Source organism: Microtus oregoni, unplaced genomic scaffold (assembly GCF_018167655.1).
Source record: "Microtus oregoni isolate MIOR12 unplaced genomic scaffold, Mior012 000102F_ref0000329, whole genome shotgun sequence".
Lineage (NCBI taxonomy): Eukaryota > Metazoa > Chordata > Mammalia > Rodentia > Cricetidae > Microtus > Microtus oregoni.
In genome coordinates, this window is record NW_024544716.1 from 1,868,767 (window position 1) to 1,895,058 (window position 26,292).

Consider the following 26,292-nt stretch of genomic DNA (forward strand, 5'->3'; position numbering starts at 1 on the left):
TGGGCCTGTAGGTCGAAGATGGATGCCCCAACGGTACAGAGGAACTTTGGGTGACTGTACAGGCAGCGAGATGTCTCTGTCATTTCTAGAGTTTGAAAGTTGCTTTTTTCTTGTTTGCTTAGGTAATATTGTATCTTTCTGGAGTCTTTGATGGGGTTAAGAATAGTTAGTTATAGTTTTCCTTAGTTATGATAAAGATTATTGTAATTTTTACTTGATAACTGTTTTGTTATATGTAATTTTGCTATGTTAAGGTTAAAGCCTTCCTTTTTTTGTTTAAACAGAAAAAGGGGAAGTGATGTGGGAGTATCATATATCAATCTGTTGATTTCATTGGCTAAGTAATAAACAAACTTCTTGGGCTCATAGCTTAGAACATAGGTGGGTGGAGTAAACAGAACAGAATGCTGGGAGGAAGAGGAAGTGAGCTCAGACTCACAGCTCTCCTCTTGGGGGGCAGACGCCTCAGAGAGACGCCATGCCCCGCTCCCGGGCAGACCCAGGATGGACGTAGGCTAGAATCTTCCCGGTAAGACCGGTGCTCACTAAGACCGGTGCTCACAGATTATTAGAGATGGGTTGATCCGGATATCAGAATTAGCCAGTAAGGGCTAGAGCTAAAGGGCCAAGCAGTGTTTAAATGAATACAGTTTGTGTGTTGTTATTTTGGGCATAAGCTAGCAGGCGGTTGGGGTGTTGGGGACGCAGCCCTGCCGCTCTTATTACTACAGGGTACCTGTGTATGGGACCCTTGACCATGGTCTCTGTGGGCCAGGCAGGGCAGGTGAGATAAGGCTAGGGTTGGCCATGAGTGACTGAAGCAGCCTTGGGACATGGTGGGGATTCACACCTAGTCTGGTTCCCACCTCTGCATGATTGGAGTCAGGACAGTGATCGGAGTTTGGGGTTGAGGGAGAGCCTGGTGGGGAAGGCTAGTGGAGGGTTGCTTGTTGTGGGGCAGGACCTTGGAGACAATCACTCCCCATCTCCAGGAACTGATTACTCCTGGGGTGGGCGTCCCCAGGTCGACAGAGTCCCCACGTGTCACAGCATAGGCCTGATACAGCTCCCATCTCCTGAGTTCTAGAAGAAGCCTGGGCTGAGAGTTGGTCCTCAGAATGCTGGGCCAAGGAAAAGCATGCGTGTCTTCGGGTGTGGCCTGTTCCTGTTCCCATGGCTTTTCCTCCCTTGCTTCCCTCTGCTTGCTCATCTGTACGATGACAGCTGTATCCTACTGGGTTCATGAAAGAGGCCCACTCTGGTCTCTTTCCCCAGTAGCTGGGTAATTCTTGGTCAGTGCAGAGCCAGGCATTGCTTCAAAGCAGCCAATGGCTCAGGACAAAACCACATTTCTTACCACGGTTGTTAAGGTGTGTGGGTAACAACTAGCCATAGTCTCTCTGATTTCCCCACTCACAGTCCATGTCTGGCCATACAAGTATCTCACTGCTCCTTGACATCTCTTTCTGACCCCAGGTCCTTCATACTTGCTGGTTGATCTTCAGCTAAAGGCCTCCTCCAGATTTCCACAAGACTCTTCCTCTTGCTTGGTTCCGATACCCCTTGCCTGTTACTTCCTTAGAGAGACCTCTGAATGACTTATCAATGGTCATCTCTGTTGATACCCTTTGCTTTGGTTTTAATTTCCTTTTGGTGACATTTTAGGTTTTTTTTTTTGCTTTTATTTTTTTAAATATAAACTTTGATGTGTTAGGAAGACAAAGACTCTTCTCAGGCAGACATGCTCTTTGCTGCTGTTTGCCCACAGTGCAGACACTTGCCAGACACGCGGGAGGCTCTTGTCTGAGATGGTAGAGTAGGTGGCTGTTGCTCTAGTCCCATCTTCCTGGCAGCTTCTTTCCCCAGCCCTGGTCTCTTAGAAGCTCTTTTGAATCTGGCCTGGATTTTGTCATCTTCCTGCCTCAATGTCTGAGTGCTGGGATTATAGGCATACTGCCATACCTAGCTTCCTGTTGGAATCTTTCAGGGACAACTGTCATTCAAAGCCCTATTTGCTCCCTCTGCTCAGAATTGTCTAAAACAGACAAACAAACAAACAAACAGACAACAAACAGCCCAGCTTCTCTGGTTAAGGTGGAAATCAAGTCTACTGTGAGCTGGTTCAGTTTTTGACTATCTCTTTAGTCTTAGTGGAACATAAAAGTTTTGAATGCCAGGCCCCAAGGAGGTCTGAATGCCTGGGCAGGTCTTTGAGGTGCACGGGGGAAGGCATTCTGCTTGTGGGGAAATAGAACCTGCATTTCAGTAGCCCATTCTCAGGGAGTCCCATTGGCTCTGGAGCCACAGAAAATATTGGTGATCTGGAGACAGGTTCATGGGCACCTAGCTATATCCCCTCTTGAGTTCATCGATCACAGCCTTCTGTGGGTTCAAGGCTGCAGATGTCTAGCTGGCTCTCTAAAACCCTCCTCCTCACACTCGAGGAAGCCAGTGAAGCAGTCTCTTCTGCTTCACTGGGTTGGCCTCGGGCTGCTTTCTTCAGGATCCAATTGGCCTCCCACGTCTGGTGGGCAGAGGTGCCAGGACAGGGCTTGCTAGTGGGCACATTCAGCAGCCTCTGGCAGGGTGCAGGTTAGACATACCTATGGGCAGAATTCCCAGGAACTGGATGTGAAAGTCCATGGTTCGAAGCCACGGCTCCCTGGACCATCTCCCACCTCTTGGTATTGCTGGAGCCCCTCATATCATCTTGCTCTGTCTGCTCCTGCTTCCATGGCTCTCTTTCAGAGCTCCGTGACTTTTCTTCTCTTCCCCTTCCTCAGAGGAGCCAGTGCTTTAGGTTGTAGAAAGTACCCTGTGCTTCTGGGCCCACCCAAGCCACCCAGGAAGTGGTAGTGATGACCTACCTGACATCTATAGATTTAGAGACAGATCCTTCCTATGTAGCTGCGGCTGGCTCTGGCTCTCACTCCTTAGACTCTCCAGTCCTGGAATTCCAGACTTGTGACTGCCAGGCCCACAGGCTCGTCTCTCTTTTCCTAAAGCTGCAACCGCCAGCTTGCCATACCCTCATATAGAGCTGTCTTAACGGAGTCCATCACTCCATCTGCTCCAAGGACATCCCTGCCTCCTCAATCCTTGGGTCACCATGCTCTGTTTCTATTTTCTCACCTGTGGCAACCCTTGGCTGGCCACCTGTGCAACCAGACAATTATTTGTACCGTGAGCCATTTCTGTGTCCCGTGAAAGACTTGCCTGTCCTCTCTCTGTCCTTGCTTGTCTAGTATAGGGTGTGGAGTGTAATGGTTGGTCAGAAGAGTGTATAGGTCTCATAAACTTGCTCACATTCAGGCCCCAGTAGCAGAGGATGGCTACATGTATGTTTTATACCCATCTTCTCCCTGACCTCCCTGTAGTGTAGGTAGGGTTTGGGGCACTGAAACATACCTGTATCGGTCATTTGTTTTGGGTGGGGCAGCTGCTATGCACCCCAGCTTCTTCAACCATACCCCACTTTCTGTTGTCTTTGGAGTCTGCCACCTCCTCTATTTTGGTGGAAGCTGCACCAGATAAGGCTTGTGAGCAGTGTCTTCCCAGATGTCCCCTCAGCAGCGGGGAGGCAGGGCTCAGAGGAAGCTGCCTTGGTTGGGACAGCCTCAGGTCATACCTCAGGCTGGCTCTAACTGTGTTCCTCACTGCACCCCAACAGCAGTCTCTTTCCTTGAGGCAGACAGAAGTATTAGGCTGGCATTTTTTTTCTCCCCGCCTGAGTCCAGAGGGCGTCCCTGGTCAGCTGCTATCACCTTTCCCAATGCAGAGACTATAACAACATCAGACACCTGGAGCTCCTCCTATCTAGACAGACTCAGAGAGGCAGAAAATAGCGCTAACTCAATTTCTTGTCCTACGCCTTCAGCATCACCTTCCCTGGCAGCTGCCCCCTGGCGTGTCGGCTACCCACCTCTGGACAAATACCAGATCAGTCCCAGGGAAGCAGCATAGCCCCAAAGCCACGCTGGGCCTGTTTTGAATTGATGATGCAGAACCTGGAGGTTTGCTCCCATCAGCTCCCCTTGTAGATTGAGAGAGACAGGGGTGTTCTGATCAATGGCTCAGTGCCGGAGGACAAACTGGTGTGGGACTTCCCTAAGAAGTCTCCCTCCCTGTATTCTCCCGTCATCAGAATTTACACAGCTTCTAAGTGAACAGTCCCTGGAGAATAGCCCTAGAATTTTGCAAGTCATGAGCCTGGATATAAACTCTTAGTCTGCACACCACTCCAACCGCCCCTCCCCGGCACAGAGACTACCCAGAGCAAGGCAGCGGGATCTGTAGAGCCTGTGTGGCTCGGAACCTTTCAGTTCGGGGCTAGGGACTATACAAACAGTAATGTGAAAAGCTGGCTTGCTGTGTGTGTGTGTGTGTGTGTGTGTGTGTGTGTGTTGCATAGCTGGACGTCTGTGCACGTGGAACGCAGAGGTCAGTAAGTCATGCGCCTTGTTTATTGACACAGAGTCTCTCACTGGGAGCCGAGGCTCACTGCGCTAGGCTGGTTGAGTCCAAGGGATAGTCTTGTCTGTGCCTCCCTAGCACTAGTATTATACTATGTGGCACCATATCTTGCCTTTAAATTGGGTGCCGGGAATTGAACTCAGGTCTTAGGTTTGTGGGACAAGCAGGTTAACAACTGAGCCATCTTCCCAATACCTGACTGCTGGTTTCTCAGTGGTTAGATTTTAATACCAAATGGCACAGAAAAAGAAAGAAAACATAAAAGAATGGGATGTAGGAAGGCCATTCCTTCTTATAGATAGCTTGAATAGAAAGCCTGTCTCAAGACAAGCAGATAGGAACTTAGTTAGGTACAGAGGCTAGTCATAGTGGTGACATCTCTACCCTAACACTTGGGAAGCACAGGCGGGAGAGTTGTGAGTTGGGTGACAGTCTGAGTTTCTGCCCTGGCTTGCACTCTTTTTTTAAATTTATTTATTTTTATTTTATATGCATTGGTGTTTTTCCTTGGGTGTCCAGTTCCCTGGAACTGGAATTACAGACAATTGGCAAGCGGCCACGTGGGTGCTGGGACTTGAACCTGGGTCCTCTGAAAGAACAGTCAGTGCTCTTAACCACTGAGCCATCTCCACTGCTGTGATAAAACACTGACTGAAAGCAACTCAGAGGGAAAAGGTTTATTTCTTTTTACAGCTCACAATCCTGAAGGGAAACGGGGAGGATCCTGGAGGAGGCACTGAAGCAGAAACCATGGAGGGACTCTGTTTTCTAGCTTCCCCAGCTGGTTTATAAATACAGCCAGGGCCATCTGCCCAGGGATGGCACCGTTCACAGTGAGCCGGGCCCTTCTACGTCTATTACCATTGTTACTATTATTATTAGCTTTAGTTTTTGAGACGGGATTTCTTTGTATAGCTTTACCTGTACTGGAACTATTCTGCAGACTAAGCTGGTCTTGAACTCCCAGAGATCCTCCTACCTCTGCTTCCCAAGTGCTGGGATTAAAGGTGTGCACTGCCATGCCTGGACTCTGCATCAATTATCAATCAAGAAAATGCCCACACACTTGCCTACAGGCCAATCAGATGAAGGCATTCTTTCAGTTGAGCTTTCCACTTCCCAGATAATGCTAAGTTGTGTCAAATTGAGAAGAAACTAACCAGGACAGTTACCCAGGAATTTCTAGGCCAGCTTGTGATATATAGGGAGACCCTGGCTCAAAAAACCAAAAAAAAAAAAAAAAAACCAAAACCCAAACTAAAGCAAACCAAACAAAACAAAAACCAAAACCAAATCAAGCTGTCTTTCCTGCCGAAGGACAACTTGCCCACTGGGTCCTGACTGGTCTTCAACCCTGAACAGAAGAAATGCTTTTGGGTGCGATTCGTGAAAGCTTTCCAGCGGTCTTGGGGTTGGAAGGGGTATTGCGTGCTACATTCTAAATAGATGAGCCTCCTGAGCCAAAGATGCTGCTCTTGGTTTTCTAAATCTACCTGTGATCTTTGTCTGCAGATCAGTCCCCTCAAATTCGTGGGGGAATTCTTCGTTAACTGAATGAGAAATGCCTCCTGTCGGGAGAGGACTTCTCCTTACTCTGTCTGATGCTGTCCATAGCTAGGGTGCAGTAAGGGGAGTGGGCTGTGATCACAGACTGCCTTGGACACCCAGCCAGTGGCTCTGGGGCCTCTGTGCATGGGTATCTTATCTGGCTAGCTGGGCCACATCCCACAAACCAAGCACTCAGGCAGGTGACATTGTTTGAGTGGGACTGAAAGCTTTTGTGACACAGAGCTAGGAAGTCAGTGAGCTAACTGGGCCACCGTTCTGGACTTGGTTCAGCAGAGATGACTGATGCTGAACCTGGCATCCGTGAGTCTCACTGGGGCACAACCCTGTGACAGACTCACCAACACCCCCCCCCCCCCCATCACTGAGCGTGCTTGATCACTGGAATTCTGGGTGGAAATTTGGTCTCCTGTAGGGGACCCCATCAATGGGAGGGAGAAGAAGCCTTAGCCCAAGCTCCCTGCTTTTGGCATGCCAAGGAGGAGTGAGGGGAGCGCCTTCTCTGCTCTATTTCTTCCCCTGGCCTATCTGGGAGAGGAGATGGCTGGAAGCCCTGCCTCCTCCTCTTCTGCAGGTGGCGTCCCCCCTTGAAAACAAGCAAAATTGACTCATGACAACAAAGGTCACACAAGCTCCTCTCCGGCAAATCACTAGAAGAATTGGGGCAGTGGGGCTAGCAAATATGTTTTGCCTCCCCCAAAGCCCAGCAAGTTGCCCCACCCCAGATGAGTGTTATTTGTGGATCATCTTGAAGACTGCGTTTGTCATTTCGAATTTCTAATAGGTCTTATTTTTACAGTTCCCGAGCACCACGGCTTTAAGAATACCCTTCACCCAGGACGACACTCTGTGGCTTTAGGACTTGCCTGGTAAGGACCACCATCACTTTGCAGTTTTATAGTTCGTTGAGGCGGGGGGAGGTGTCTGTCTCTGGGTCTGGGGAAGTTCAGGCTGCTTTTTTTCGGGGTGGGGGGACTTGTCACAGGTTTCTGAGCTAAGCCAGAATCCTTTCATGAACGCCCCTCTATTCAGATGGTTGCAGGGGACTGTGGGAGGTGGCCTCGGGTTCGGGTTTTCTGGGTGGGATGGACATCTACTCAGCAGCAGTCCTGCTGAAGCTCAAATGGAGCCATCATCTAAGCAGAGCCTAGCAAGGGTGACTTCATTCACTGTTGTGTGGCATCTGAGCTGTGGCCATCTGGGAACAGAGCTGGTGAGCTGAGCTACTAGAAGCCAGGCAACCCCAACAGTTCACCACCTGTGCTCACTTTCCATGACACTCCTTTGTGATTCAGTGGACTGGTCCAAAGTTGGGGGACGTCTGTCCCAGAGCAGTGCCGTGTCTGTCATCTCAATCATCCTTGAGACTCCAAGCTCACAAGTGGAGTATTTTCCCTACACAGAAGTCCACAGAAACTTGTATAATATAGAAGAGTGTCATGGGATGTGATACCTTTGTTGGCCCCGTTTAAGGTGGCCCCAGAATTTCTGTAAACTTAACCTCAGATCTAATTAGTCCCGTCCACCTTCTTCTGGCCGTGTGTCTCTGAGGTCACTCGATAAACCAGGGGAAATTGATAGTGGAATTACGTACTCAGAAACTAATTTTATATTGTACTAAATATATGTATTTTTTTTATTGTGACTTTATCTCATTGGGGAAAGTGCCTACTTCTGATTTTGTGGATATTACTGACCGTGGATTACTTTTATTTTGGTTTTTACACAACAGTTATATTAGAAATTTGCTGTTTTATTCTTACCTTCTTAGTAAAAATCCTTTTATCACACAATGGGTAATTTATATCCATTACCAGGCCTTTCAATCCTTTTCAGCGGGCTGTCAGTGCCGTTGGCACAGCAATGATTAATGTGATCTAATAATAGTGTGCCATTATATTACCTTAGTAAAACATGTACCAACATCCTATTCGGATCTACCAAATTCATAGCTTCCTATAATATTTTTGTTGAAAGACAGGATTACTATTTTTCAAAGCTGATTTTCCCCCCTTTAACATATTTAATGAAATTCACAATTCTTTGCCTTGGTAATCCAGGGCATGTGATTGGACGTGACGGGCAAATGCCAGGTCTGTAGGCACCGTTGTGATTTGTCAGTTGAGAATGTGACAGTCCCAGTGATCTGCCGGGAAGATTAGTTTGTTTGTGTCGGGTCTGGGTTGCTTTGCCTTGAAGAAGAAGAAGAAGAAGAAGAAGAAGAAGAAGAAGAAGAAGAAGAAGAAGAAGAAGAAGAAGAAGAAGAAGAAGAAGAAGAAGAGGAACAATATAAATTGCCAGGTTTCCAGTCTTTTCTGACTTCAATAAAGAAAGTATATTTTAGGTCAAAAGGCAGAAAAATATGCAATTCGGTTCCAAGGTACTTTTATTTTCTGCCATTTGGTCCCCTCTTTTGTCACCTGCTTCAGTCTGCTGATGGACAGGAGAGGTGACAAAGCCAGAGGAATTGTCATCAGAAAGATGTTCCAGCATGCTCCTCTCAAGGCCCATCTTCACCTTTACCAGCGACCAGACCTCACTGGGTCTGCCATGGGGATCCTCAGCCTTGGCACTGTGCGTATGTTAAGCTAGCTGATTCTGCACTGGAGGAAGCTGTCCTCCAGTGGGATATTTTACAACACCCCCAATCTTGTTCTGCCTTGAGCACAGCTTAGATAGAGCCAGAAATCTCTACTTCTCCCTGGGAGTACAATCAGTTCCATTCGCCTCATGTGACAGACACACAAGCAGATCCCTGTGAGTATGAGGGAACTCAGAGGGGACATGTGGACAGCGGGCACAGGGCTTTCTTTGCTTGACTGAAATACAGTACTCTTTCTTCATTTTCTCTCCTCCTCTGTCAGAGAGCCAGGCCCGAGCAAGGGCCTGAATCTTTAGCTTCTTCCACTCAAATCCCATTATAATCATGTGCGTGATTGATAACATTCCACCTTTTCAGAGGGCTTTAAAATCTGTGTCAACCAAGGATGACATTGTTGTAGGTCGGAGAGATGTACTCAAACAATTACACACTCAGATCCAAGTGCAAAGGGTTGTCCTTCTACCCCTGATGCCTTTGTGATGTGGTCTAAGCCAGTATCACAGCCCACTCCCACCCTCATCCCCATCTTCACCCCTAGTCCCAGCCCCCCACAAAGCTTCAGCAGGAAAATAAATGAGAAGAAAGGTTTTGCCCCTTGAACTAGTCAGCTTGAAAAGTAGCTTGAATATTGGAGCTGCTTAGGACTGGAGGTGGGAGTGAGAGAGAGAGAGAGAGCAAGAGAGAGCAAGAGAGAGATCTTATTTTTGATTCAGAACAAGAATTACTACTGCAACATTGACTCGAAATATGCAATCAACTGAAATCAGGAAAAGTATTTTGAATACAGAATTTATATTGAAATACTCAAATCTTGATACATGTGCACTCACATACATGTATATATTTAAATCAAGGATAGAGAAGATGAGGGATAAAGCTTTTGTCGTAAAAATACTACTGCAATATTTACCCTCAGATGATTCTGCATCATTGGAGTGTTTTTTTGTACCATTAACATTTTCCATATGAGACATTCTTGCTTGCTTTAACAACAAATGAGCAAATGGAGCTAATTTACCTTTGTGTTAGGAAGGCTTCAAATGCATTGGGATATTTGGGATGGGAAGCAATCTATACCCATTTCTGCTCTGTCTCCCTTATGGAAGGGTAAGACTGGAGAGGGTAAAGGTCATTTGTGTGTTGTTCAGTATTATTTCTCTAGACCTTGGAATGGAACTTGATGAATAGTAGGTTCCTAATAGTGGGAAGTGGGTGGGAGAGTAGATAGATATGTGGATGGATGATTAAGTGGATAGATGAGCATTTAGATGGGTGGATGGATAGATGGATGAACGAATGGATAGTTAGATGGATGTTTGGAGTAGATGACTGGATGGGTGACTTAGATAGATACATAGATGGGTAGATGGATGAATGTACAGAAGGATAGATGGATGGGTGTTTGGATCTTAGGTAGATGTGTAGGCAGATGAGTAGATGAACACATGGATGGGTAGATGGATGCATTGTGGGAAATGTGTTGTTGGGTGGGAATGAGAAATGAATGGCTAGAAAGATGGGTGGTTAGGTGGGTGGCTAGGTGGATGGATCTTTGTATGGGTAAATGGATAGATGAGTGGGTAGGTAAGCAAAAGATTGGCTAGATAGGTAGAGGAATGGGATGGATGGATGGATAGATGGATGGATGGATGGATAGATGGACAGATGAGTACACTGGTAAGTGGATGAATTGATTGATAGATGGCTAGTGGGTGAATGGATGGGTAGATGAGTCGGTACATGAGACTTTGTTTCAAATCTTAACAAAAAATTATGAAACAATGAAATGTCGCATTTGCTATCTCTTCACTCTTGGCCTCTTAAAAATTTAACTTTAAAATGGACAGTTGGAGCCATGCATTCTCATTACCCCTTCTTTTTAGTTATTTTTTCCAAGTAGAGGGAAAAGTCCAAGACTATGTAAGGTAATTACTGTAAGTGGAAAGATACTTTGTTGCCAAACTGATTCTGTAAAGATCTCCAGGAGCGCATGCATCTGTGGCTGGCCTGAAAGACACCCACGGGAGAGAAGGAATGATAGACAGGTGGAGGGGTAAGTGGATGAATAGCTCTAACAGGGGCAGGTGGCCTATTTCAAAGAGGGGATAGTTCATGGGACTCAGAAGACTCTGTGCACATGCATGATGTCTATCTCCTGACTAAGATTGTAACTGTGTTTCACATTTGTAGAGGCCCTCAGCGTCTCCTTCCAACTTACTGTGTTTCATTTCTTTGAACTGGTCCATGCTCAACCACATAGGGTCAAGCTATCTTCAGGTCCAGTGTATGGGATATTCTCAAGACCAGGTACAGTCTAGGAAGTGTCATCCCAGTGATGGGGATGGTCCAGGTCTCTCCATCACTGACCTTTAAATTATTGTACGGTGGTCATTGCTGCAGCATCAGGGAGAAAATAATAGAGAAGGGAGAGGCATCCATTAGCTGTGATGAGATGAGTTTTGGAGTCATGTTCCCTAGGTCAGGACATTAGCTCTACTTCTCATTGGCTGCACGAACATGTGCCAAGTGCCCTACACTTCCATTTTTCTCATCTATAAATTGGGAATAATACTAACGCCGCATGCTTAAGACAATGTGTGGCTCCAAGTTGACAATGAACATATGAACCGCTCATTGCTTTCACTTTATCTGCTTAGTCATCTCTCCATTTCCTCTGCTTCTAAACAAAAATAATGAAACTGTAAACCGTTTTCAGAAACTCAAGCTCTCTCTGGCTCCTACCGAAGCTAGGATCCTCAAGACATTGCCAGGCATGTGGTCTCCCAGCACCCTTGGGGACCTTGGTTAGTAAGTTCAGAGGCCTGCAGGAGGAGTGGTGAGTGTCTTAAGCCAGCTTCCCCATCCTGTTCCCTTTGTGAGGGAGCTTTGTTGACACACCACTGGGGGTTTGGGATTTGCTTGCTGCTTGGGGAGTGAATTCCTGGGATGGAAGCCACGTGGTCACAGTGGGTGAGTTGTTCCCATTTTTTTTTTTTTGAGAGGGAGGGGAGCCCTGCAGCTCTGCTCTCACATCGGCCTGTGAGCCTGTGAGTGAGTCTGCTCCATGCCACGGCCCATTTTTTTTTTTTTTTGTATTTTTAGCTGCCACTGAAATTTCACATTTTGCTTTAGTTTATTATGTATGCAAGTATCTTGCTGATAAATTACATGTATAATTGTACCATCGTCCCCACTGCTAGTCAGCGACAACGTATAATTAAACTCACCCTTGTAGTCATTGAACTTTTCTGTCCCTGACAAGATCATTGACCACCCCAGGCAGGGTGCACCTCCACGAGGAGCCATGGAAGTGCCTGCGTGGCTGAATTGCCCTCCTGCCCCAGGCCCATAGGGCACTGTGATGCAACCCCTAGGCCTGGGACACATGCCTGGGCAGAATGTCTCTGCTCCTGTGCAGGACTAGAAGGCGCAGACTGCAGGGCCAGGCACGTCTCTCTGTGTCTGTGTCTGTGTCTAGGACCAGCTCACTCAGCGCGTGTGCTTCACAGATTTGGCAAAGTTTCAGAATGATCTTTACTGATCCCTCTTCTCACATATAACTCTGGCACTTTTCTGTGCCTTTTCTTTTTGGGGTGTGTGTACTGTGCCACTCTGATGCCTCTATGCCAAGGATTGATTGGTTGTAGCCCAAGGATCATGGAGGACACATTGTGTGATCATTTTTTAATATTTAAAAATTTAAACAAATCTGTGGTGAAATATGCATAGCAGAAAAGCTTCCTGTTTTGTTGCTAATTTATTTATACATTTGTTTATTTTAAAACAAGTTCTCACTATGTGTAGTTCTGGGTGGCCCAGAATTTGCTATGTAGACCAGGCTGGACTAAAACTCACAGAGATCCACTTGCCTCTGCCTCTCCAGTGCTGGAATTAAAGGCTGGCATCCCCATGCCTAGCTTCCGTTCTAATTATTTTAAAGATTATGGTTTAGTGCTCCAAACATTATTTCAACCACCCCCACCCCCAGAACTTTATGATCTTAATGACTATGTACTGACCCCCTACCTCACTTTGCTCAGCAGAATGTCCTCAGGGCTCACCCCTGTTACAAACTCTCTAACACCTCTCTAACATCAAGCCTTTACTATTGCATTGCAGGTGCATCCCAAGTGTGTTCATCCCTCAGTGAACTGTCGGGGTTTCCCATATCGTGGCTATTAGCAATCATGCTGCTGTGTGAGTGGGTTCCTGTGTTTCTTCAAGAGTCTGCCTCAAGTTCTTTTGGATATTTAGGCAGAGGTGGCATTATTGGAAATAAATGAAAATTCTATTTTCAACTTTTGGGGAATGGCCATACTGGTTTCTGGGTGGCTGTGCCATTTCACATTGCCGCCAACAATACACATGGATCCCAGTTTGATCAATCTTTGGTAAAAGTTGTTACGTTTCATGCTTATTAAAAAATTTCAGCATACATGAAAGTTGTACGCAAATTGAAATGTCAGTGTATCCATGAAGTCTTATGGGTACAAATTCACATTTCAGAGTCCCGTCACTAAAACTTGATTGGCAAGCAGCCTCTTTTATTCATTCTTGTCTTGGCTATGACTGTTCTCCCCACCAAAGCAGATATGGGTAGTTGGTCAAGAGACTGTGGCCTGTGAAGACAGACAGCACATCTGAAAATTAAATGGCTACTGAGAAGAGTCACCAGCCTGTCCCTATGATGGCTCACTCTGCTCTATACCAATTTAAATGCCTTTAATCCCGGCACTTGGGAGGCAAAAGGCAGGCAGATATCTGTGAGTTTTAGGCCAGCCTGGTCTACAAAGAAACTCCAAGACAGCCAGGGCTATTATATGGAAAAACTCTGTCTTAAAAAATGCACATTTTTTTTGCATACAGTATGTTTTGATATTCTTTCCCCTCCCCCAACTCCTCCCAGATCCTCCCTTCTCATCCCTACCTCCAACTTTGTGTTTCTTCTCTTAAAAAAATCAAATCAAAACAAAAATGCTCAGAACAAAAAACCAAAACAAAACACAAAGTTCAGTTTGTGTTGTCCACCTCTTCCTCGGAATGGGGCCTGTCCGGGGAGGTCTTTCCTTCCCCAGAAGCTCTTGCTTGGGGTGGGACTTGGTTCCCTTCCCCCCTTTCCTGATCGGACTTTTCTCCCACTTGAGCTTGTGAAGGGCTTGTGCATGCGGTCACAGCCTCTGTGAGTTCACTTGTACGTCAACTCTGGTGTCTGGACAACGCCGTTTCGGTAACTTGTCCATCATCTCTGGCTCTTGCAACCTTCCTGCCTCCTCTTCCACAGAGACTCCTGTGCCTTGCGAGGAGGATGGTTTTGATAAAAATGCTTCAGTTAGGGATGAGTGCCCCAAGGAGGTCTCTCACTCTCTGCACATTGTTCAGTTATGTCTTTCTTATTCATTCCCATCTACAGCAAGACATCTCTCTAAGGAGGGTTGAGAGATGCCCCGACCTAGGAGTATAGCAATATGTCATTAGGAGTAATTTCATTTATTTGTTTGCTTATGTTGGCAGGTATATCATTTTACAGCTTGAATTAACTTTAAGTTTATAAACTATAGACCTCCTGCTTCAGTTTCTTGGGGGAGCCGTTGTTTTCATTTTTCTCAGCTGGATATCAGAAACAATTCTTACAGCTAAATGTGATGTTGTTGTTGGGCGTGAGAGTGGTATTGCTGGGGACAAGCTCAGGGATGGCAGGCAGGCCCTGAACCTGGACTCTAGTCCTACCACGGTCCTTCCTAGTCTTACATGTCAGTTCTCAGGCCTGCCCTGTCCCCTCCTCTTTCTGGCTGTGTCAAGGCAGCTGGCACCGGTGCAGGCCTGACTATGTACTCAGTATTTCCTCATGACCAGAAGGGAAGCTAAGTGAGGAAGCAAGGTCTCAAGAAGAATAGGGAGTTATTTCCATAATTGGGATGAGAATTGGAGGGCGGACAAGCCAGAGATCTAAGGGTGTGTGCACAGCTTCCTGCCCTGTTTATTCTTCGGGATCGTGGTTTATCTCAGACGAATCCTTATGTAAATAATCTTGGAGGCTGGCCTCAAACTGCTCCAGCCTCCTGAGTGCCAATGACAGGTATCATTGCCACACCTACCCCGATTTTTCTCCCCACCAAGTGGAGAATCTACTTTCTTATTTCTGAGAGCCCCCTTGGACACCTTCTATGGTTTCAGGGGTCAACTGGCCAAATGAGACCTGTTGTGAGTGAGATCTGAAATGGTGCCCCCTCTTCTGCACCCATCTGATTTCTGCTTGCTGCCTTCTCATTCTGTCCATCCATCCATCCGTCCGTCTGTCCGTCCATCCATCCATCCACCCACCCATCCATCATCAGGATGTATTAGGAACCTTATATTATTTCTTGGTGCATAAAGGACAAAGCATGGAGAGTTATTTGTCCCTTCTTCATGGAGAGAAGGCCTAGTTGATCGCACATGTTCGTATGTATTTCAGAACTATTCTATCTCAACACCCAGTATTGAGAGGGCCCCAGGGAACAGTAGGTCTTGTGACGACTACCTTTTAACAATGGGCTTCATGTGCTATAGTTTGAAGTCCAGCTGTGCAGTTTTCTGATTCGATGCACCATGAGCAAAGTAAATGATTGGACTTGTACGATGACGATGATGACGATGATGATGGAGGAATAGGTATGTGAGAGCATTGCAGGAAATGTGGCAGAGATGTTAGAGTTGGTGTTCCATTCTTGAAAGCTGCAATGCTGCTTCAAGAAGAACGGCTGTACCTAGAAGGAGCTTAGCAAATCTCTGTAGGTTGAATGAATCCCAAACCCTATGTAGAGTTAAGTGGGAGGAATGTGTGATGTCTTCTTTCCTTTGGCTTTGGACATGGGGATAATTATGGCTTACGACTGGGTCTCTGCATGGTGCTAGACTCTGTCACTTGCATTGGTAGCTCCCTAAGTGGTAGTAACATGGTTGTAGTCTCATCTGATGTTGGCTTTGCTGCCTCTGGCTTTAACACCACTTTCCTTCAGTCTCTTTGGGAAACTCGCAGCTCAGCCTTAGACAGTGTGAAGTGGACCCCAATACTGAGGAACTGACTGTTCAAAGGGGAAGGGAATGAACGTGGCTATGGAGGTGGACAGCATGTGTGCGCCTGTGTATGTTCTTGTGTGTGTTCATGCATGTGTGTGTATGTATGTGTGTACATACATGTGCATGCATGTATCTGCTGGGAAGCTGTGGCAGAATCCATGTACCGAGTGTTCCCTCACTCCTAAGTCATGTTCATTTCCTGAGACACTGTCAGAAGATCGTGATGTTTTCTTCATGTTTATGTGTGTGGAATGTTTCATGTTTGAAAACAGTAGTGTTAAATGGTGCTTTTGTAAGTGAACCGAGCACCACAGCAAATACTTCGTACCACAACAAAGTATAACCTGAGACAATATTGAAAGTAAAAAATCTAAGTTTAAACTGGAAATGCTTGCTGCATTTCTGTTTCTCCTACAGGTGTGTGTGTGCTTGCGTGCACATGTGCATGTGTGTCATGCATTTAAGTGTCTAAGTGTAGGAACAATGTTTTGTTCCAGATATGACATTCCAGATATTATCCAGATCCCACAACCAAGACAGCGAGTGGCAAACACCCTAGAAGAGGTTTTGAGCCTTAAACAAAGGCTCAGCTCCTACTGCCATAGGCATCCTTCAGCCCTCTGTCTCCGAGAACTCTAGGAGAGAAAGCTGGGGAAAGGTTCTGTAGAAGGCAGGGGAAGCCTGCTCGGATGGAGGTTGTATAGGTATTGGACAGGACTGATCTTGGAATTAGAAACTGGCTCCATTTTTAATTCACTGCTCTCAGCCTGGGTGGCCTTGAGTAGGCTCAGTCATCATGGCCACTGGTTTCTACCTGAAAGTTGAGGAGTTTGAGCCACTCAGACTAAAGTTCTTTTAGGAATACAGGAGGATCTAGGTTAGCCGGGTGGTGACACACTTGAGAGCCTGAGGCAGGAAGATGGGTGCACATTTGAGGCCAGTCAGGGCTATATCATGAGATTAGACTTTGTCTCATAAACACAAATAACAACAAAGCATAGATAAAGACATCAGGAACCTGTCTTGGAGACACATGGTCTCATTCAGATGTGTTTGGAGGGCAGAGATTCTGTCTTCTTCAAAGGCTCCTAGCCACAGTAGTGCTGCTGGTCCTTGGACCACACTTCAGGGAAAAGGTCCTAGATAGATTTTCTTCTCCACCTTAGCCAGCTTGGTATTGCTCAGACTGCTTGTAAGACCCACTCATGCTGGGCTTCAATCAGGAAATCAGCTTGCAAATCTCCTTGTGGGAATGGTGGGCCTGGGAAAATCTAAGATGCAAGCATCCAGGACAGTCAGTATAGGAAACCTATACTGGCCTGGAGAGCACACTTGAGAATGAGTGATTTAATATAATCAACTGAAGGTTTGCTAGTCTGTAAACAGAGGGAATTGCATGGAGAGTCTAGGACACTGATCTACTGCCATGCCATGCATGGTCTGCATCCTAGAACTCTGACTAGAAGAGGTGAGGGAATGAAGAAACGGCAGGTATGCAGATACAGAAAAGCTGGGAGTGGGTGTTTGGGATCTCCAAAACAGAGAAACCGCAGCACCTGAGAAGCTTGGTATGCTTATTATATACACCGAACAGAGATGCAGGGTTATTGCATACAATGAAACAGGTGTGTCTGATCTCAGTAGGAACCGTCTCTGTAGGGGAATGGTCTTCAGGCTGTGAGTATCTGGGGGAGAAAGCATGGTGGCTATTTCCTGCACTCACTATCAACGTTCACACTTGGACCCAAGGAAGTCTTGGCCATCCCTCCGAACCTCACCCAAGGAAGACTTTGCCACCCACTTGGGGCTTAGGCGTTGATCCTTGACATGACTGTGACCATGCTAAACAATACACACTCAATCAGGACGTGACTCTCTCCAGGGTCAATTCATGGTAACCTGCTTGACATCTGTCTCTGTAGGCTTTCATTATTGGGAAAAGGTTTTGGGTAAACAGAAAAAAAAGAATGTGTTTGCAAACTTCGGATTTTTAAGGGGGAGGCTTTCAGTCGTGGGACCGGAGAGTGTTGCTGCTGCAGTTGAGAGACTAGCAGGACCTTTGGTCATCCTTGTTGTCAGATGTGGCCACTCTCCTGCCCTCCCCACAGTGTATGCTTTGATGTGGACTCTGTGCCCCTTGCCTGATTACTTACACCCACTGCAAAGCCTGCTTGGGGCCTGGCCTGGTGCTGAGCAGATCGGTCCTTGGCAAAACCCAGTGTGTGCAGCTGCTGGTGCCTGTTGACTATGAGCTACAAGCACTGTCCTCATTTTCTATGCATGATCTCATTTAATTTCTGCAATGATCTCATGAAATGAGTCTTGTCATTATCCCATTTCAGAGATGAGGTTCGGATGCTGCCTTCTGGGGTGGCTGGGGATGAAAGAACAGTCGCTGGGCTGTAGAGTAGAGAGGGCCATGGTGGATGACGATGAAAGCTTTGCCCAGGTATGGCTGGCCACACTCTGGGCCTGATGACAGCGCTCAGAGTCAGTGACTATCCTAGGAGAAGTCACTGCAGGTGTCAAAGTTTCACTGGTCCAAGACTCTCTGGGGAACCTGGTCAGTGCCTCTCTTCCTGGGGGAAGCCTTTGTTGGAACCTTGATTGTCATCTGAATATCCAGGGAGAAGAATGAGTAGACATCTCCAGGGTCTGGGTCCTCTTTCTGTGGCTTTCTTTTTGCCTTAAATTTCACCTGGGAAGTCAGGAATGAGACCGTAAAAGCAATTTTTTGCTAAGGTGATACTCAAGTGAGTTCATCTCCCTGTTCATCGAGGGTGCTTGAGTCAGAGATTAGGAAGAATTCCCTGATAAAAGGGAGAGAGATAGAGGTAGGTCTAAGTTGTACCTGGTCCATTGGTGGAGAGAAGAGTGGATGGAAACACCTCTAAGACTCTGTTTGAGTGGCCTGTTCTTATCCTCTTATGTGTTCAGAGTAGAGTTGAGCTTAATTATGTGTAGGTGGTGTGGATACCAGAGAGGAGAGGAGCAGGCAAAGCTCACTAAAGACAAGATGATTGAAGAGGTCTTGAGATGTCCATAGTCAGGTTTGAGGCCCCAGCTAGAAAAGACCCTTCTAGTGGCCAGAGCTGGGCTGCTTCTCCTGTATGTCAGAATCTGAGATTCTGCCCCAAGAGGTCACTGGGTGTGTCCTGAGGTGCAGTTCAGCATGAAGCTCAGGATGGTCCCTTTGGTCTGTCGTGTCCTATCTTCAACTCACGACCACATGGGTTTAGTAAAAGGCTGAGTTGGAAATTCTACTGTGATTGCTACCAGACACCCGATTATAGCCTCTCTCAATTTACCCAGTGATGGTGTGGGGTGCATGAGGTTTACATCTGGTTGAAGAGACAGTCTTTCATTGCTTTTCTTAGGGAACACGTTTGATCTTAGGCTACTCCTTTTTTGAATAGGTGAGGGTTTCATTCCTTAACTTTAAAAAAAAAATCAACCCCAAACCTTTTCTACTTCTTGAATGGGAATGCTTCTTAGGAGAAAGTAGACCAACCTGTGCTTTACCGTCGACACAAGGACGGCGTCCCAGAGGAAATCTGCACTGTTTTCGGGGCCCTGCAGGGATGGAGTCGATTCCCCCCTTTTAATTTTATTTATATTTGTTTGTTTGTTTGTTTTAAGACAGGGTTTCTCTGTAGCTTTGGGACCTGTCCTGGAACTAACTCTTGTAGACCAGGCTGGCCTCGAACACACAGAGATCCGCTTGCCTCTGTCTCCCGAGTGCTGGGATTAAAGGCGTGCGAGACCACCACCCGGCTCAATGCCCCCTTTTTGAAGAACAGCTGCAGATCTTGGTGTAGAATTTGTAGGGACCATGATGACAGCGTGGGTAAAGGAGTGGCCTTGGGCTTGGGGGGATCTCTTTCTCGGCAGCCAGGCTAAGGGGGAAGTGTGAGAGGAGATGCCTGCCTTTCTGGTAAAGCATGCATAAGGCTCAGAGGCAGGACACATGAGCCTGGCACAGTACCCTCGTGGATTGTCCCTGCTTCTCAGGCCAGGCCCTTTTTTTAAGAACCCCACCACACCTTCTCGTTAGGATGGTGGGCTATAGAAACATGTGTTTGAAACCGTTCCACCCACACACATCACCACAGTCTGAGTCAATGCATGTCCTTGGTTGTATGTGGACCAGAGGACCTTAGGATCCTCCCCTGTGGTCCAGACCCTGTACTCCCATCTGTCTGCTGGACCCTGCTTTACCTGGCTGTTAACTCTGAGGAGCAGTGAAGGGCTAGGTCAGGCAGAGTTGGGGTGCATAGCTTTATTTCAATGCTCAGGACGTTTCCAGGTCTAGGACTTACCAGGACCAGGATGAATTGCTCTCCAGGCTTTTAAGGACTGATTTCTGGATTTTCTCCTGAGTCAGTGTTCCCAAGCCCTGGGGGGCCTTGGTTTGGGGACTCTTGCAGCAGTCCCGAGCCATCAAAACTCTGCAGGAATAGTTCACAGACTCTGTCATCCCTTCTCGTTCTAGGGACATTGACTTGGAATCTGGGAGATGTGGGAGCAGGGAACCTACTATAGTGGTGGGATTGCTGGGGAAATCTGTGTTAAGTTAGGTTCCCAGGCCCCACAAGCAGGTGCTTGGATCTGGGTACAGCCATGCCCAATGGGCCTGGATTCTAGCTAACACTGAAATTTAGTGGGTCTTTTCCAGAGAGCCACATTCTCCATTCTTTTTTTTTTTTCCTTCTCAGCTGTAAGATTCTGGCTAAACATTTTGAGTTTCTGGTTGTCGTTCTCACCAGTAAGAAGAGTTGAACATGTTGACATACACACCTGTTATCCCAGCACCCGAGAGGCTGTGGCAGGAGGAATGGCAAACAGTCTGGGCCACATAAAGTTCAATGCCAACGCAAGCCACATAGCAAGTTCCAGGCTAGCTGATGATACATCGTGAGAGGTTGTCTTATGTAAACAAACCAACCAAAAAAAAAAAAAACCCACCCCAGAATTAAAGCATACAATTTTAATCCAGAGAGGGGAAGAGAGAAACACACACATACATGGGGGTGGTGGGGAGGGAAACAGAGATGGGGAAGAGAGGGAGAAGGGGTTGAGCGACGGAGGGAAAGGAAGAGAGACATATTATACCCACTGATGCTGAAGACAATGTCCAACATTCTGAAGTTGTGCTTTTAAAGACCGTCTGTATTTGGGGGCTGATAAATTGCACTGGGGGTAAAGAGTCTGCAGTGATTTAGAGAGTGGGTTTTGTGAGCAAGGTCAAGGTTAGGATGGTCGTATGCCTGAGGAGAATCATTCACGTTTGTTGAAATTGCTCATTTTAATCACCCGATGTTCCCTTGGATATATATATATATATATATATATATATATATATATATATATCCTCTATAAATGATGAATACCTTGGATTTCACAAACTCTTTCACTTTTGTGATTGGCAACATTAAATGGCAACAGCTCATTTAAATAAGCAACATCTGGACATTATTATTTTTAGGGATTTTTTTTCATGTGTTGATTTAGAAATCTGGGGCCTTTATGAATTTTGCATGAATATTCTTTTATATTCACATCTACCATCAAGACACAAAGAAATAGCCAAAAAATACTGTCCAGTGATTCTTTGATGCTATGCGTGTTTTCTTTTTCTCTTGAAACAACGCATCCATTGTGAAAGAGAGAAGCTATGGAAAGGGCTGTCTCGGGGTAGGTGGAGGGAGAAGCTTCAATTGTTGGAGGCGAAACGCCCAGGCAATTAGAAGCCACAGTAAGGAGAAAGCTTTGATTTTATATATAATACTATAGCATTTTAAAATAACAATATAATTTGGGACTGATGATATCAGAATATGGGATCCACCATTTCTCAGAATAATCCAATTTAGAACAATGTATTCTGAGTAGTTTTGGTAAAAATAGAAGATCTATCATTACAGGGTATAAGATAATGCATTAATTTTTATGAGTGAGTTATGAAGATGTACAACGTGGTTGAGGGTTAGGATAAACATAATATTCCTTAATTAATCCATTATGCCACGGTACACATGTGCCATTTTTATTACCTTAAAATGAAAAATGTCAAAAAAGGAAATTGCTGCTTTTTTTATATCAAAAAAGGCTTTTTTGAAAAATCATAAAATGTCTAATCTAATTCACCGTATAATACTAATGAACCTGGGAACCCATCTCAATGCACGGTTTAGGATGAAAGTCATCCATTTCTGGCAGTCAAATTCCAGAACTTTTTAGACGAGGCAGAACCTTTCAGCACCAAATATCGGAAATGGCATTTGCGATTAGAAGTGTTATTAATAGCTATTGGTTATTAGCGTGGCTGAGTGCTTTAGAAATCCTTATCCACCCTTCTCGCAGTTGCTAAATCTATGGTTGTCAAGATCGTCTGTGGAGTTCAGCCATTTTTTTCCCACCCCTGAATCTGGTTAACTTTTGCCCATTCCAATTTCGTGGACAATGCCAAATAGGGAAGACATGCATACATGTGTGTACACATGCGCTTGAACACACACATGTGCACACACGTGTTTGTACACGCATACATGTGCACATAGATGCCCTTGCACACACGTCTACACACCCACCTCCCTCTCCCTCTCCCCCCAGCTTTCTGTCTGGTGCATTTAATTTCCCCAAACCTCTCTGAATTCCACAGACTTATTCACTTATTTTTGGCATCTCTCCTCTCCAGTGGCATCCTGTCCTTCCCGCGTCACCGTCATGTGCCCGTTCTCTCTTTTGTCTTATCGCGGCAGTAGCTGTGGGAGGCAGGCTGCCAGCACCTTCACAGTGGCACACATGGTGGCTGCAGCAGGCCTTGTTATGGAAAAGAATTGCCCGGTGGGTTGAGGGAATGGCCGTCGGCGGACTAGAATCATGAAGCTGAAAGTAATATTGCCGACTGGAGGTCATTTTTCCCAACTGAGGGGCAATAGTTTGCCACTATAAACTGCGCATTGCAGTCACTATATGTTTTATTAAACCATTTAAGGGACTGGGGAGCCATTTCATTTAAACTTCCTGCTTGATGTAGCTGAGGGCAGAGCCCCGAGCAGATCACAAAAGAGGCCTAGAATCATTTGCAGAAGAAATGCCCTGGTGCCCAGCAGGATACTTTGCAGCTGAGCAGCCTGGCCAGTGCTCACCAGTCCTGCAGAGCTCCCTAAAGCTTGAGTGCGTGAGTGTGCCTGTTAACTGTGAGTGTGAGGTAGAGAGGGAGTGGTCTGGTCTCAGCTCTGCGAAGAATTAGCTGGATGACCTTGGCCAAATCTCTCTGCCAGTCTAGGACTGCTTCTGTGCCTGTAGAAGTGGAAAATGGTGGATTCTACATGGAAAGGTTTTTGAGTGAAATGCTGGGTTGCTCTGGGCAGGTCCCGTCTAAGAATGATGGTTCTGGAATTACCCATAGTACACCCCAGTTATCACGGTAGGAAGGCAGCCTTTGATCTTGCCCTTCATGAGAAATCCCTTTGGTCTGAGATACCTGGCTTTGGTTTGCTAAACAAGCCACTGTGTTCTCTGGCCTCAGTTATGCTGTCTGCAAAATGGGGTTGCGATGAAGGTCAAACTGTTATTTCCCATCCTTCTGTTAGGCTGGGCCCAGGAAGCCATCAAGAACTGTAAAAGCTGTGTTTGGTCATCCTGGAGAGCCGTGATTATAATTCAGCTTCAGTGTCTCCCCGAACTGATGCTTGTGAACTCCGTTTTCACAGTTTGTGCCTGTGAAGAAAGGCACACCCAAGAGTAATGAACAGTACGGCATCAGCGGCTTTGCATCTGCAGCCCTAAGTGGTGGTCTTTAGTAGGTGGCCTTCATTCTACCAAGTTATATAACCATATCTTTTTTTTCTAATTGGTGACTGTATTTAGGAGGTAGAGGGATGTGTGAGCTATTCATTTCGATTAAATTTTTTATTATGCACTCTGCATTTGGATTGACAACTATTAATATTAAAGAGCTTGGCCAAATTGAAATTTGTATTGCTGGAGAGACTTAAATGTAATGTATGATGCTGGAGGAAATAAAAAAGCCTGGGGAATATGGGAATTACTGGGCTGGGTGCAGACCGGTCCCTGCCAGGTGCTTGAGTTTTCTGGGTAACACCAGCCCCTCATGCTTAAGAGAGACTCGTGTGGAAGGTTTGATGCAAAGCCAGAATCAAGGTACCCAGGCACTGAGATGCGCTCATGGAGAGGATGCCAAATAAAGATGTAGGACACGTTCTAGCGCATTATACAAATAATTTTTTATAATAGCTGTTTATATACAATATTTTTCTCAGCTCTAATAAGAAGGTTTGGGGGTAAGGCAGAGGAAGTCATTCTAAACAAGGATTCATGTACCACCAATGTATCCTAATGATGAAAAAGAGAGGCCGCATCTCAGGAGCCCTGGAGCAGACTGGACTGTGGTTCTGCAGTTCCCAGGGAGCACGAAAGTGCTGCAAGCTCCTGAGGAGAGAGGACTGAGGCCACAGCCATACGCAGAATATTCCAGCTGAGTATCAGAGTTGAAGCCTAGAACTTGAATCTGAGGTTTTAGGGCTTTGGGTTATGGTCTTTTTTAACCATGCACAGACCTAAAAGGATTTGGCCAGAGACCTGACGGATCTGCAGAGAGGAAAGGGAGGTGTCTGGGTCCACACAGCCTCTGAAGAGGAAACAAGAACAAAATTCAGTCTGCAGAAGTGTCGGGAAACTGATGTCTTTAGAAAATCTCCATCAGTGTTGGGGTGAGAACTGGAGATGTCCCGCTGCCCTACTCTCCTCCTGCATGGGCAACCTTGAGCTGAGTCTCCTGTAGGTTCTCAGAGCACTCGGTAGGTCAAGGTCCAGTCACTCCATCTGTAGTGACATCTAACTCTGCATGGCCCTCCCGTGTCACTTCCTACCCTTCCTCTCCTCATGTCACGTTCATAGCTGGGACCTCCTGTAGTCGCTCATAGATCCCTCAGATGGGTTCTCGGGAGTAGATATGAACGGAGACCTGTACAACTGAATATGTACTTTTCAGGGCTCACCCATGTGTGTGTTCCTCCGCCAGAATCTTCCAGAAGCACCCCAAGGGGAAAAGCCTAAAGTAGTGACTCATTCTGTAGGTGAGGAGGCTGATGCCTACAGGATTCATGGGGCCAGAACTGGATCTGATCACTGTCTCTGTGTTGTGGAATGTTAATTTAAGATATGCTGCATTCGTGAAAGCTCTGGACCATTTTCGTTTGATGATTCAAAGATGTGTTGCATTCTTTTCTGTTGCATTTGTAAGAATAAGTCTCCATGGATTTATTTGGGAGCTGGGTGGTGGGTCTCCAAAGATCAAAGAGTAAAAGGACCAAATACACTTCTGCCTTTCTCTACAAAGTGTGGGAAACTGGGCTCAGTCAAATGGGAGGGCAAGAGGAGTGAGTGAGGTCTTTAACCTTGAAGATGGCTCTAAAGGCCATGAGGTATCAGGTGAGTGGAGAAAGTGGTGGTTGTGAGGGCCAGACTGGCCTCGTAGATAGGATGGAGGTGGGCTCCCAAACACAGAGGAGCTGTCCATGGGTATTGAACCAGTTCCCTGTGCCTTCTTCCACACTGGGAGATGGTGGGCAATGGACAGCTTATGTTCTCATGGTGGAGCTGAGGGTGGGTCTAGCCTTATCAGAGAGGACTTGACTTTTGGAGGATTCTCTTCCTTGAGTCTAGAGGAATGTGTGAAGACACATCGACATCTCTGACCCCAACTGTTTGTTCCTTTGGATTCTGTGATATTTCAGTTAATAGTCTAAGAAAGTATCAGGAAGGCCTGAAGCCTGGAAACAGAGGGAGGCAGGGGACTGGCCTCTCCCACTGTCTGTGCTCACTGTAGTCAGGGCAGTAGAGGATAGATAGATAGATAGATAGATAGATAGATAGATAGATATAGACAGACAGATAGACATACGTACATATACATACACACCCATATCCTATTTATAGTGGGAGCTAGGGCCATGCCTATCAAGAGGGGGCCATGCTGGGATGACAGTGAAAACAAAAGATTCCATGGGGCCTTTAGTGACTGCTGCATTTCCTTATTTGTAGCAGTCAAGGAGAGGACCTTAGACCACCGTGCATGGATGGAAGTGTGCGTGTGTGTGAATACGCAAAGCTCTCTTCAGGACTGGGGATGAGTGAAGTGAACACTGAATATCCACTACTCTTAGGCAGGGTCAGTGCAGGGTGTGCAACAGCCCAGGTCCACACCCCACCAGACATGCCCCAGGCTTGCCCTGCCCACTAGGAAACCACAAACAATGTTCCACAAGTCACTTACGTACTAACCCTCACACTGAAGACAAGTGCACAGCATGGGCCCCTTTATTAGGGGGGTGCTGTCTTCCTGTATTCACCTACCAAGGCTGGGAACATTTGGTGACACCAGTGCCTGGAATTGAGACTCCTGTCATCTCACTGCAGGAGGACTCTTCCCAGTGGAATGGTGACTAGGACCTGGGTCTCTCTCCCTGTCTGTCCATTAATACCAGGGAGGCAAGAGGCTGTAGGAGCCGGCACGGAGACAAAGTTCACCAAGTGTCCATCCTTCCTGGGTCCACCTGCGGCAC

At 46.4% G+C, this 26,292-nt stretch overlaps 1 protein-coding gene across 3 annotated transcripts in view; it reads left to right on the forward strand.

Annotated features, from left to right (window-relative positions):
- The window catches only part of Znf536 (zinc finger protein 536), a 452,253-nt gene that overhangs the window by 53,097 nt on the left and 372,864 nt on the right, over positions 1–26,292 (forward strand). For 2 of the 3 annotated variants that reach the window (XM_041644849.1, XM_041644851.1), the window contains exon 2: positions 6,839–6,908. The exons of the other annotated variant lie outside the window; for it this stretch is intronic. The gene's annotated coding sequence lies outside the window, so the exon portion shown is untranslated. The remainder of the gene's footprint in view (positions 1–6,838; positions 6,909–26,292) is intronic. 3 annotated transcript variants of the gene reach the window in all.